The 15,085-nt window shown below is 39.0% G+C and overlaps 1 long non-coding RNA gene across 5 annotated transcripts in view; it reads right to left on the bottom strand.

Annotated features, from left to right (window-relative positions):
• Positions 1-4,079, bottom strand: part of LOC147377899 (uncharacterized) — a 47,837-nt gene extending 43,758 nt beyond the window's left edge. Inside the window, exon 1 of one of the 5 annotated variants that reach the window (XR_015142407.1) lies at positions 3,936-4,079. This is a non-coding gene — a long non-coding RNA (uncharacterized LOC147377899). The remainder of the gene's footprint in view (positions 1-3,935) is intronic. The other 4 variants (XR_015142405.1, XR_015142406.1, XR_015142404.1 and 1 more) reach the window with 4 other exon arrangements.
• Between the last annotated feature and the right edge of the window lie 11,006 nt (positions 4,080-15,085).

Raw genomic sequence — 15,085 nt, 5'->3', positions numbered from 1 at the left:
GCTCGGTCTTGTCTGACTCTTTGCAACCCTTTGGATTGTAACCCACCAGACTCCTCTGTCCATGGGATTTTTCAGGCAAAAATCCTGGAGTGGGTTGCCATTTTCCTCCTCCAGGGAATCTTCCTGACCCAGGGATTGAACCCAGATCTCCTGTGTCTCCTGCATTGCAGGTGAATTCTTTACCTGCTGAACCATCCAGGAAGCCCACTTAAGGCATAAACAAAAATAAAAATCAAAATATGAGCAATCAAAAATTTCTGTAATAGGCAAGAGCACGGGTATCAATTGTGAAATATACATACACGGGCATGAAATGACATTTGAAAGAATATTTAAATGGCATTGGGGTAGTTTCATAATATTTTCAAGAAAAAAAATTACCAAACTATCCCTATACGTGCACAGAATAAACAGGGTTGATTTATACATAAATATTTACAGTTTTCACTTATCTTGAAGGGAGGATTTGGAGTCATTTTTATTTTCTTTACTTTTCTGCATTTCATGATTTTTATATTTCACTTCTGAAACAAAACTGCACAATTTTCTAGTGCTAAATAACCAATTCACTCAGGTTTTTCACCTCTCATACATATTTCTTATGGTGACAGAATTTATGGCCCGTTTGATTCCTTTTATGCATTTGAGCACTAAAAAAAGGTTTTAGAACCTAAGTTAAGCACTGGAGTTATAATTGTGAATAAGACAAATAGATTTATAACCTTACAGCCCAGTGGAACTCAAGATATTGAACAAATAAGCTAAAAGGTTATAGTTGCTTCAGAATGGAAACCATGAGATACCAGGAGAGCACCCACAAGTATGAAGAAGAACTGGCTGAGAAAGAAAGTTTAACATGAAAAGTAAACATGGAGTAAAGTGGGGGGTGGGGTGGTGGTAAGAGTATTCCATGATGAGCAAGGAGCATGCATGATGTCCTCAGAGAGGAAGTCTGGAGGTGCGGAGTAAAGACAGGGTTCTGGAAAGACGATGGAGATGCCAGCTGGAATGGAAGGTGGAGGGTCTTGGAGAGATAATAATGCGTGTTAATGGATTTTTGTTCTGAAGATAATGGGAAGCCATTGGCTTATGGAAACTGGAGAAGGGCAAGAGATCTTGTAGGGGACAAGTTAGAAGAGCTTTCTAGAAAGGATGATTGTTTGGACGAGCAGGACTTACAATGTTAAAATGCATACAAAGGGACTTCCCTGGAGATTCAGTGATTAAGACTTTGTGCTTCCACGGCAGGGAGATCCTGCATGCCCCGAGGCACAGCCAGAAAAAAAAAAAAAAAGGTAGAATGCTTACAGGGACAAAGCAAGCTAGCTGAATGATTGAAGTAGGCTGAGTCTAGGGAATAAAATGCAAACAATGTTAAGTGATAAATATCATATTGCCACAGAGTTGATAACAGACTATGGAGTAACAGAGACTGTAGAATTATGGAGTGTGCACACACTTTCCAAAAGCACAATAGCTACTCAGTTGATTGTTGTTGTGCAGGAATATGAGCCTTAAGTTGCCAACAGTTTTTGTTTTATCTTAAACATTTATGTGAGCCCCTTGATTTGTACATATAATCAGTTAATTCAACTTATAAACATATATACCAAATGAAACAAACCTATCCTAGGCTGTCAGTTTGCAACTATGTAGAGAAAAAACAAGCAACTTCACCAACATTTGTCACATCTTAGGTGTTGAAAGTATTTTCCTGACCCAGGGATGGAACTCACATCTTTTGTCTCCGGCATTGAAAGCAGGTTCTTTACCACTAGGGCCACCTGAGAAACCCTATTTGAAAGGGGCAGTCCTTTCTGATTATGAATATCCCTGATATCTGGCATGTTGAAATTGTTCAGTCACTATGTCCGACTCTTGTGACCCAAAGGACTGTAACACATCAGGCTTCCTGCCCTTCATCCTCTCCTGGAGTTTATTCAAGTTTGTGTCCATTGAATTGGTGATGCCATCCAACCATCCCATCCTCTGTCACCCTCTTCTCCTTCTGCCTTCATATCTGGCATCCTCATTTACAAAAAAAGTCATGAATCCTTTGCCCACATACCTCTAACAAGCAAAGATGCTGGGCAAGCTAAAACTTTGGAGCATATTATCTTTGCAAGACACAAGGCTGAAAAGCACCTGTGGCATTGCCAATCTCTGTAGATGAATCCTAATTAAGTGAATCAAAGTCATTTTTTAAATTATATTCCAGCGTTTGTTAGGCAACAGCAGAAGACAAGACAAAATGGAAAATGTGGTACCTGCCCAGGGGGCATGAAGTCTATACAGGGAAGAAAAAAAACATTCTGGAAATAAAAACACCAGCTGGGAAGGATACGTAATTAATGAAATAGTGCCAAGATTATTGTCTGTCTGCAATTACCAGGTGTTTCTGATACTTCAATAGAGACTGGTGACTTATGAAGGGGACACACCAGGTACACACACACTTTGGATTTGATACAGGACAGAAATGGAGTGTAAATCTCTCAGATGCGCTGATGCCTCACTTCTGCCAACAAAATTCAACCAGTAAAGCTAACTGATTTGCAAAGCAGTGTAACAGTCCTTAATGATAGTCATTATATAATTACACAATACTGCCTTGACTTTTACAGAAAATTGATAACATTAAAGTGCCTTACCTCTTCCAAATTCACCCCCAATTCATTTTTTAAAGGATTTTATTACTGTAGTCTAACTTTAAGATTTTAGTAAAAGACTAGGGAAAATAGAAGGAAAAAGAAACTGTAACTAATAGAATATGATCCCAATTTTGTGTTTTACAAAATGTATTATAGGCAAAGAGAAGAGGCTGGGAAGATGTACCGGTTATCTGTGGATGGCTGTTATCTCGGGAGATAGGTAATGGCACCCTACTCCGTACTCTTGCCTGGAAAATCCCATGGATGGAGGAGCCTGGTAGGCTGCAGTCCATGGGGTCACTAAGAGTTGGACACGACTGAGCGACTTCACTTTCACTTTTCACTTTCCTGCATTGGAGAAGGAAATGGCAACCCACTCCAGTGTTCTTGCCTGGAGAATTCCAGGGACGGGGGAGCCTGGTAGACTGCCGTCTATGGGGGTCACACAGAGTCGGACATGACTGAAGTGACTTAGCAGCAGCAGCAGGTACTCTAAGAGCAAGCAGAAACCACATTTTTTCAGTGCTGCTTCTACAAAGCCTCTCTACAAATTTGCTAAGACCTGCCCTTAGATAAATAGAGTTTCCATATTGTTTATGGTGACTCAAATAATAAAGGAATCATCTTTTTCTGGGTAATACAAAGTCTAGTCTTATCTAAGAATGACACAATTCCAATCAGGTATACTAAAATGCCAATTTTGTGTCCAATGTGTCTCTTTACATATAATGAGCAGTCATGTTTGGCCCCTTTTTGGACAAAGATGGCACAGGGGAAAAGGGATGACAGCTCAGGTTCTTCTCTCTTTGCATCCTCCAAAGCTTGCTATCTGAACTGTGTGCCTCTTGGGGGTTGGTTGAGGGTAGAGGAGGAGAAGAGGCAGAGATGCAGGAAAGGGCTTTCCAAAATGGCTCACTCATAGTCTGGTGTTGGTGCCTGGGAAATGGTAGCCCAGAGCTGACTGCTTCTTTCATAGGGATCATTTGCAGACCCTTCATTCATGCATTCATCCCTGGATTCCTTTGATTATAGTTGGCTCTCACACCCTCAATGCCTCGCCTTTAACTCACTTCTGACACCCTTGGGCCCTTGGAATTCCACCACTCCACATCCAGGCTAGGGTCCTATTGTCCTTCCATGTGGTATTTGGGACAGAGTCTATTTTAATATAATCCCAGTCTGCTCCTTCCAATGGAGTAAAAAAGAAAGAAAGAAAAAAAAAAATCTTTGTCCTACCTTCAAAGGAAGCACAGCTTACTCCCAGCACCCACAGTCAGTCCTTACCTCAGGATTTCTCCTGGAAAGAAACAGGCCTCCACTCTGAGTTCAGCAGACTCCGGGAGATAAATATCAAGTCCTCCAAGAAGATCTTCTGAAATTCCTTGTCTCACTTTAGTAGGTGAGAAGCAACTCACCTTTTCAATGTTCTCATCTCTCCAATGCTCACCAGGTGTGATCACGCTGACCCGTTTCTGTATCAGGTCATGCATTCTGCACAGGTGGTTCACATCTCACTTTTTAACGTGGGGTATCTGAAACCTACTGTATTAGTGTATTACTTCTGCTGAAACTCCATGATTATTTTTTAAAGGACCATTTTAACTATGTGCTGTGCTAAGCTGCTTCAGTTGTGTCTGACTCTTTTCAACCCTATGGACCATAGCCTGCCAGGCTCCTCTGTTCATGACTACATACGTAAATAGATAGTCAACGGGAATTTTCTGTACGACTTGGAGAACTCAAACTAGGGCTCTGTAATAACCTAGAGTAGTGGGAATAGGCAGGAGGTGGGAGGGAGATTCAAGAGGAAGGAGACAAATGTATAGCTATGGTTAATTCATGTTGATATATATGACAGAAATCAGCCCAATATTGTAAACCAATCAATTAAAAATAAATAAATGTTAAAAAAAAGAATAATACTGGAGTGGGTTGCCATGCCTCCGCAGGGGATCTTCCTGACCCAGGGAGTGAACCTGCATCTCTGTATTGGCAGGTGGGTCACTTAACAACCAGTGCCACCTGGGAAGCCCCATATTTTAACCATATTGCTGCATTGTCTTCTTCTGTATGTTTTTCTCTTTTAATTTTCTTACATTCATATGAATTAGTCAACTATTAGAGGAAAAATGAGTATTTTTTAAAGAGTATACAGGACATATTTTGTCAAAACAATTTGGCAGAAGTTATATATATTTGTTCAACACACATTTTAAATATTATTTTTAACTGAAATATAGAATCAGTTCCTTTATATTATAAAAACATTTACGAGTTTCTTCTAGAATTCTGCCATATATATAACCAGACAAATCACCTCTACAACATGTCGCCATGCCCACATCAATGTCACTCCTCTGCTCTCCCTATTAATATTTCCTGTAGTAATTTAAAGAGTCATAGTGTTAAGGTCAAAGGCTTACAAAGGGAAGACTCTAAGAACAGAACATCTATGGTGAAATGACTATTATCTAATCACAGCTCTTCATGTTCTAGAAAATCAATTTGATTAGGGACTCCACAATTTATCAGACTCCAGGATAACCAAACAAAATCATCTGAAAGTGGCATGCATGACTTATATGTAATGATCAAATTCCAGATCGTAAACCTAGCTGTTTTTACAGCTAGGTCTGAAATTTTACTTTATGTTCTCATCCAGATTACTTTCTATTCTGAAACATCATGCTGCTGAGTGGAGAAACTTGATCTTGGTCATTTCATGATCATCTCTTGATTTTGGGTCACCTTCATGGATTGAGAGTATCCACACAACACGGGGAGGATGGCTTACGTAACCTGAGGCGGGTGTGATCTGATCTTCCACTATCCTTGACGAAACACCCCCTTTCCCAGAAAAAAAAGCCTTCCTTGCCTCTGTCTCACCAAATTACCATCCACCTCCTCAAGCACTCACAGGTTGTCATTAATAGAGTTTGGCAGCTACCCCAATGGAATCACTATAAAAAACAGCCTAGAGCCAACCTATATGTGAAAGAAAAGTATAAACAAATAAATCAGAGGGGCAAGAAGCAAAGCAGGAAAAGTGGACAAAATGTGATAAAAAATTTAAAATTTATTCCATTGCCTGTGATTTCAAAAGCCATGATAAATGATTTTTTCATTTTCTAGTTTCAAAGAACCCATGCAAATTTAGGGGTTAGTACCAAGAAAGAGCTCATAACCCCACCCCTGCCCCAAAGACAGTGTAGTGTGAACTGTGGGCAATTCATTGTCAAGAAAATAATTAAGTTTGAGTCATTTAATAAAGTGCAGCCCTTGTGTACTAAACGGTGCTTCTGTGGCCTGGGGAAGTTCATTTTTTCCCCCAAAGCCCTATAGGCATTCACTTTATAGCTACCCTGATGGGATCTAACCCAGAAACAATGTTGGATCTGATTCTTTAATAGAACATATTTATTACAATCCTTCAATAGAAAATACCAACTCAGATCAGAGACAGAGTGTTTATGGCTAGGCTCCCAGAGAGCGCAAATAACCACAATAAATGGTGGAAGGTTGCAAGTGCCCAGGAGAAGAAAAGGTGGACTGCTACAGGAGATGAGAGAGGCAAGTTCAGAGAATTTCAAGGAAGGGAACTGAGGACCGCTTCCTAGGGCTTTGAGCTGCATTCTAAATAACAGAGAGATGGATGTGTGGAGCTGATGGAGAAGGGCAGTCCAAGGAGCTGGTCAGAGCAGAGGCAAAAAGCAGGAAAGGGAGGGATCATAGAAGGAAGAAATAATAACTTGGAAAGATAGGTCACAGCCCAGACAAGCAGGTCTTGAAAGTCCACCTAAAGACTTTGGGGGATTTTTTGGTTTGGTTGGTTGATCGTTGTTTTGGAATTTTTATGTGTGTCTTGTATGGGTGTACTTGGGTTTTTGTTGTTGTTGTTTTGATTTTTTTTTTTTTTTTGCCTACACTAGGGATGCACTTGTGATTATTGAGCAATAGAGTACTACCATGAGAACTGTGCTTCAGAAAACAAATGGTCAAATGGTTAGGGGAGGGGCTAGAGACAGAAACAAGGGTCTATTGAAATAGTCCTGGTTGACTGCAGGAAGTCTCCTCTGGGCCCATGTCATCCTGCTCCTTAGCAATCCCAGAACTTACCTCTTCAAGGGCAAAAAGGATGGGATCATATGACTGCTGAATGAAGAAATGAGGGAGAGAGTGAATGAGTTCAGTTGCAGTAAAAGATTGAAAAATATAAGATGGGGAAGACAAATGAGTTTTGAGAGGATAACATTGATTCCAACAGATAAATCTAAAACTAGGTGAAAGGTTAAGCTCATCTGACAGATGAGAAGTTAGGGTCACAAATGACTAAAAGGACCTTGGAACTCTCTACCCAACAGCTCTCTCTCACTCTCTCCTTCTCATAACAGGAAGAACAGCTCAACAGGTATATACTCTTTCCTTCCTTATTACTACCTGCTGCAATCTCAGAATACATGCAACAAAGCACAACTTTTTTCATTAAAACATACATTCAAAAATATACTTGATTATATTTTTTCTAGCTGTACAAAAATGACATCTGCTCACTAAATGTAAATAATTTAATTGGAAAATTCAGAAAATCACTTTCCATTTCATCCTAGAGATAAACACATTTAATTAATAAAAAGTCTTAACAGATACGTGTAGATTTATGGAATGTAAGTCAGTAGATTAGCAGATGCATGTAGAGTAATATACATTGGAGGTAAACTCTTCCTTTGGAGCGATGATTTAATCCATTCATTATCTGAAATAAATTTCTTTTGCTTTCTTAAAGTTTTGACATTGCTGCTTTTACATCTCACAGAGCCACCTCAAAATTAAAATCTACACCAAAATTAAAGAACTCTGTTTGGTTATCCCTTGGACCACATTACTGTCCTTACTTTAATTGGTTATAATATGTAAATGGGACATTCTCTACAAGTGAGCTGGCAACTGTTGTCAAACTTCAGGAAATAAATAGGAACTGCTTTTAATCTCAGGGCTCAGATACATAAATGCAGGCACTGAGCAGTTCATAATGAGCTCAAGGTCACCTGGTCCATAAAAAGCAGGCCTGGAAATCAAAGTCAGGATTCTGCAGACTGAAACCTTTACCCAAGGATGGAAATTTCTTTGTAGAATGTTCAGTCTCATAGATCTGAACCTGAGAGTACAGTTCAACCTCTGCACTTTAGAAATACTGAAACCAAGATGCAGAGAGGTTTTATGGCTTATAGGGTCATGTGGATGGTTAACAACTGATCTAGGTATTTTTTCCATTGTTTTAAAATTAGGCAGAGTATAGAATTTCCCTCAATCCTGGGGCAGACAAGGAATTAAGGGAGCTGTTTTTCAAGTTAAAAACAAAAAAAAAGTTAATTAAAAACAAACCCTGATTAAGTTGAAAATTAGAGGTCATTAAAATGAAGATAGACAATTTTTGACTTGATAAAAGTGAGTTAAAAGTGAATTTCATTTTTTTTTTAAACTCAGTGTCTAAAAAGAAAGCTCAGTGACTATTACTTCAATGAGTTTACTTCAACGAGTTTTCCAATTAAGTTATTAGGCGTGCTTTATGATTTTTAATTAACTTTACTTTTTAAACATTGCATCAAGCTCTGCTACACATTTAAAGCAGATTCTATCCATGTGTGATATGCTGTTTTTTTAAGTGTGTATGTTGGAGAGGGTAGTGTATGTAGGTGTTTGAAACGTCATACATTAATATATTAACATTCTACCTCAGATATGCAGATGATAACACTCTAATGGCAGAAAGTGAAGAGGAACTAAGAGCTTCTTGATGAAAATGAAAGAGGAGAGTGAAAAAGCTGGCTTAAAATTCAACATTCAGAAAAACAAAGATCACAGCATCCAGTCCCATCTCTTCATGGCAAATAGATGGGGAAAAAGTAGAAATGGTGTCAGATTTCATTTTCTTGGGTTCCAAAATCATTGCAGACAGTGACTGCAACTATGAAATTAAGACACTTGCTCCTTGGAAGAAAAGCTATGACAAACCTAAACAGTGTATTGAAAAGCAGAAACATCACTTTGCCAACAAAGGTCCATCTAGCCAAAGCTATGGTTTTTCCAGTAGTCATGTATGGATTTGAGAGTTGGACAATAAGGAAAGCTGAGTGCCAAAGAATTGATGCTTTCAAACTGTGATGCTGGAGAAGACTCTCGAGAGCCCCTTGGACAGCAAGGAGATCAAACCAGTCAATCCTAAAGGAAATTAACACTGAATATTCATTGGAAGGACTGACGCTGAACCTGAAGCTAGAGCTGACTCACTAGAAAAGACCCTGATGCTTGGAAAGACTAAGGGCAAGAAGAGAAGGGGACCACAAAGGATGAGATGGTTGGATGGCATCACTGACTCAATGGACATGAGTTTGAGCAAGCTCTGGGGTATAGTGAAGGACAGGGAAGCCTGGTGTGCTGCAGTTCACGGGTTGCAAAGAGTTGGACACAACTTAGCAAGTGAAAAACAATGGTGAGATTTCAGATGTTGTATTTACCTTTTTCTTATCTATGCTTGCTTATTTTCTCATTTTTTTACAATAAATATATATATATATTTATTTTATATAATACAAAAAAATTAAAAGATTCTGCCAGTGAATCAATGCTCTTCCCAGCCTTTGCAGGGAAATAGCCATTTATTAAATTTGAAAAGCAGTATGCTGTTTGCTCATTGTGGCAAATAATGTGTGGCTTGCCTGCTTAATATCCATTCTAGCCTCTTTCTGGTACACCTTCCTACACTGCACTGGAAAGCTGAAAATTATAATTCTTAGCTTCATTTGCAGCGAGGGCTCCAGATGAGACTTAGGTTCTGCCAGTCAGACATGGTCAGATGAGACTAGAAGTTGAAAGTCAGTTGATTGGGAAAGGAGGCAGGCTGTGAGATACAGACTAAAGCAGATCACAGCAGAAACTCCATGGCTCTGATCCCCACTCCCTAGCTTCCTGACTCTCTAGCTTCTTGCCACAGGGATGGTAACTTGCCCAGCTTGCTCGGGAGACAGGATGATTTTAGAAGTGTTCCTGGAAATTCCACCTACCACCTGTTCTTTCAACTTTTCCAATAATATTGTAAGCCATCTTATACGTAGTAAAAAACCCATTCTGCTTAAAACTAGCTCCGATGATTCTGTTGCTTACAATTGGGCCTTAAACCATGGAGTCATGTTCACAATGTTTCAACTTGCCCTCCTTCCATTCCTAAGCTCCAATATTAATTGTTCTCCATTAGTACTTACAACAATAATACCTGCTTGTTGTAAAAAAAAATAAAATAAAAATAGGGCAATACAGAAGTTATTCATTGAAACATTTAAGTCTATGCCCCCTACCCCTCTCAACCTAGATCCCAAAGGAATCCATGTTTGATAGTTTGCTGCTTCACATTCTTCCACTTGTTTTTCATGTCTATAGAAACTATAAACACACAGGTTTTTTTTTTTTCATTTTTACAAAAATGACATGACATCACATATACATAAAGCTTGCAACTTGATTTTTAAAAAATCTTTCCATATTTTTTGTGTACTGAGCTACCTAGTTCTTTAGAATTACCTATATTATTCTATACTGTGAAGAAGCTAAAATATATTTCAATATTCTCCTATAAATGGTCATGTTAACACTTAAAAACAATGTCATCATAACCATCTTTTATAATATATCTTTGTGTGTACATTTGAATATTTCTTGAGATAGATTCTAAAATCTAAATGCAAGAAAAGTGAAATGCTAGCAGATTGCATTTAGCAATGTGTTTAAGAAAAAATGTCTGTTTTGCTTATTACTGTATCACTGGTGCTAAGCACAGCATCTGCCATGTAGAAGGCACTAAATAAATATGTGTGAAATGAATGCCAAATGGATGATTGAAAATAGATTAGGAAATTCAGGAATGCAATTCATCACATGAACAGATTAAAAGAGAAAAAAATAAATACATATACAATCATTATGATGGATATCCTCCCAAATTGGGTAAAACACCATATCCATCCCTGATTTTTAAGAAAAATGATTCATCAAGAAGTAGAAGAAAACTTCTGATAAGTCCTTCTAATGTGATAAAAGGGCTTATCAGAAACTAACAGCAAAATATATTTTTAAATATTTATAAAAGAAGTTACTACCTCCAAGGACTCGATTATGAATAAAAATTAACTTGTGGACTGAGCTGGGAAAGAAGGCAAAAATATTAACATAATCTATAAAATATTTAAAACCTATAGACTGCCACAAAGAAATGCAAAGCAGGTATAATCAAAAAGCAAAACCATCAACCACACAGGTGCACTGAGTTTACTCTGATGAAGTTCAGTATATTAGGGGCAGTAATGGTGGTCCATTTTTAATATCTGGAAAACTATGTGGTCAGACAAGGAAAAATTCTCAGAAAGAAATGAGCAGCCTGCAGCCATTCTGCCTCTTCTCCAGGACTCCTGACCTCATCAATAGCAACAAGACCTCATCATTTCTTGATCCTAATATTCTGCTGTCCTGGTCCTAAATGCTTCTCATCCCCTCATTGTGGTCATTTGTAGGATATAGACAGGCCAAGAACAAGACTTTTAACTTCAGGAAACTCTCTAATGTAAATTACAGAAAACCTCAGATATGCAGATGACACCACCCTTATGGCAGAAAGTGAAGAAGAACTAAAGAGCCTCTTGATGAAAGTGAAAGAGGAGAGTGAAAAAGTTGGCTTAAAGCTCAACATTCAAAAAACTAAGATCATGGCATCTGATCCCATCACTTCATGGCAGAGATGGGGAAACAGTGGAAACAGTGGCTGACTATTTTTGGGGGCTCCAAAATCACTGCAGATGGTAATTGCAGCCATGAAATTAAAAGATGCTTTGTCCTTGAAAGAAAGGCTATGACCAACCTAGACAGCGTATTAAAAGGCAAATACATTACTTTGCCAACAAAGGTCCATCTGGTCAAGGCAATGGTTTTTCCAGTAGTCACGTATGGGTGTGAGAGTTGGACTATAAAGAAAGCTGAGAGCCGAAGAATTAATGCTTTTGAACTGTGGTGTTGGAGAAGCCTCTTGAAAGTCTCTTGGACTGCAAGGAGATCCAACCAGTCCATCCTAAAGGAGATCAGTCCTGAGTGTTCATTGCAAGGACTGATGTTGAAACTGAAACTCCAATACTTTGTCCCCTTGATGCGAAGAGCTGACTCATTTGAAAAGACCCTGGGAAAGACCGAAGGCAGGAGGAGAAGGGGATGACAGAGGATGAGATGGCTGGATGGCATCACCAACTCAATGGAGATGAGTTTGAGTAGACTCCTGGAGTTAGTGATGGACAGGAAAGTCTGCGTGCTGCAGTCCATGGGGTCGTGAAGAGTTGACACGACTGAGTGATTGAATTGAACTGAACTGATCTGACCATCAACAAGCTCAATCACCCGATCATAATCAAGGAGAAAATATTAAAATATGACATCAAATGATGTCTCTCAAATGTCTTCTCATTTAACTCCTGGAACATTTGTTTTCAGTTCATCCTTTCTTGGAACCATCAGACTGAATGGATAACACCGTATTTTGAGAGTCTAATGCTAAGTCACTTCAGTCGTTTCTGACTCTGTGCGACCCCATAGACAGCAGCCCACCAGGTTCCCCCGTCCCTGGGATTCTCCAGGCAAGAACACTGGAGTGGGCTGCCATTTCCTTCTCCGATGCATAAAAGTGAAAAGTGAAAGTGAAGTCGCTCAGTCGTGTCCAACTCTTAGCGACCCCATGGACTGGAGCCTACCAGGCTCCTCCGTGCATGGGATTTTCCAAGCAAGAGTACTGGAGTGGGGTGCCATTGCCTTCTCCGAACAACCAGTAAAAAAAATTAAAAGCACCACGTACAGTTAAGGGTAAAGCTCCAACTTTGATAGCAGCTGAGCATAGACTCAGCTTCATGGGGACAAAGCAGGTACACTGTCTCTTTCATCTTTGTTCCTTAGCACAACATCTAATACTATAGGTGAAGAACTCAACAGTGTTTGTTGAATAAGTGATTGAATGAACAAATAAACAAATGAAAGAACAAACTAAAGTAGCTACTGAACATAAAAAATAAGTCATAGAAGAGAAAGGAGGAGATCTTATGATGCAAAGAAAAAATATTCTGTCCAATGATGCAAAATTATATGAAGATCATAGTTCATGATCTTGACATTGAGCATATCATATTGTTTGGGTTCTAGAATATTCCACTTTCAAGACACATAGAAGATATCTAGTGTGACTCAATTTTGAAAGCCCTGCTGGTGATCTAGGGCTTCCCTGATAGCTCAGTTGGTAAAGAGTCCACCTGCAATGCAGGAGACCCTGGTCGATTCCTAGGTCGGGAAGACCTGCTGGAGATGGGATAGGGTACCCACTCCAGGATTCTTGGGCTTCCCTTGTGGCTCAGCTGGTAAAGAATCCTCCTGCAATGTGGGAGACCTGGGTTCAATCTCTGGGTTGGGAAGACCCCCTGGAGAAGGGAAAGGCTACCCACTCCAGTATTCTAGTCTGGAGAATTCCATGGACTGTATAGTCCATGGGGTCTCAAAGAGTGACTGAGCAACTTTCACTTTCTGGTGACCTAACAGGATGTCAGTAGACTTCCATTTGAACACCTCCAATGGTTAAAAAAAAAAAAAAAAAAAACTGTATGTGACCAGCTTAAATTGCTAAACATACAAAAATCTTTCTTATCTGGACCCAGGATCTATTTTTGGTCCTAGTTCTACTACTGGAAACCACATAGAACAATCTAATCCTTCTAGCTCATGATACACATAAAATATTTGATGATATTAACCATGTTTTTGTTCACATTCCCATATCTTTTCTATTTTCCTAGAGTACCATTTTTTTCTATCGATTTCATATTGCATTAGCATATATGTTTCAACAGAACTATGACATGATTAAAGGAAAGTAACCACAATTGTAGTTAGAGGCTTAAGAAGTCCCTTAACATCACATATTTTAATATTTATAGAGACAAAATTATATGCTCCTGAAAGGAAATAGAGCTTTCCAGGTCTCCAAAGTTCCCCGTGGGAGTAATAGATGTGAATACCACTTACCCTTCTTCTCAGAATGAGGATTCTGCAGGACATATTAAGCTCACTTCTGTATCTTCTTGGGAAATTTTATATTCTCACAGCCTCTTCTCGACCTGCCTATGATGGAATCTTTGTTTATATACTCAACGTGCAAACAAATAATACATCATGAACCTGTTTGCTGTGTTTACTAAGCGCTTACTGCAAGACACTTTTAAAAACTCAAGTTTCCAGAAACATCCCTCAGCAAGCCTAAGATTCAAGCCTGACTAAATTTCATTCCTATATCCCCAGATTTCTTTTTCTCACATTCTAATTTCCTTCCTCTGGTCTTAAGTTTTCCAGTACCAAGTTTTCCATTTCAGGAGAAAGAAGGGCCCCCACATGATATGCTAAATTAATACTGTTGTAGAAAAAAATTAATCCAGACTCAGAATATAAAAACAGCACTTTGCTATTTATAAGAACTGTCTCACAGGAAGAAAAGAGCACTGAAAGAATGAACGAACATAACCAGTTTCCTAATGCATCTATATGACAGGCTTTGGTTGGTACATGGCCACCGACTAAGACCCTCAAGGTTTGCTTTGTGGTCAGAAGGGCAAGGGGTAACGTGACATTCATCTTAAAAAGAAAAAAAAAAAAAAAAAAGGATGAGAAGCTATGGCGTTCAATAGGAAAGGATGCAGTGTGTACTTACAAGTTAGCACAGAGCAGAGCACAAAGACTTTATGAAAGGGGTACCAATAACATCCATCAAAAGGAGGTCACAGAATTGCAGGAGAGGACACTTAGGATCTATAAAGTGTCACCATGTTTGTCCAGGACTAGAGGACAATGCAGATATATAAAGCGGCCTCAATATCCGTGCAGGAGGATAAAATATTAATGATCTCTGTTAGTTGAGAATTTTTCTTCCCGAAACTGACAGTTTTGTGGCTTGTGAATCCAGCTTTCCTCTTCAGTACAGAATAGGCTGAAGGTCTCAATTTTTCTAAAGGGCAGCTTGTCCCTTTCTCTCTCCTGAAAGGAGGCTTCCCGCTGCTCCCTGGGTCAGGAGCTGTTTTGCTCATCCTGATTCCCCATCCCACTCGCTCTTCAGCCACAGGGGACTTTTAATGTCTTCATGTGGGCAAAGAGTAGTCCCACACTCTCATTACTGAACTAAAACCTCAATAAAAAAAGAAAGTTTTCTCTTTCTGGCTCTTTACATTGAAACTATGTTAAGGAATTACTTCTCTTTTTTAAGGAGTCATTTTTTGCCACTTAGCAATAAAACATAATTGCACAAATCAATGCTAATTTATGACAATGAAATGATAAACTTTTGATGAAATAAAAATCCCTAGACTTTAGTA

Source organism: Bos grunniens, chromosome 2, assembly GCF_055505025.1.
Source record: "Bos grunniens cultivar Pamir isolate PY7600 chromosome 2, Bosgru_T2T1.0, whole genome shotgun sequence".
Taxonomy (NCBI): Eukaryota; Metazoa; Chordata; class Mammalia; order Artiodactyla; family Bovidae; genus Bos; species Bos grunniens.
This window is presented reverse-complemented; position numbering and strand designations above follow the sequence as displayed.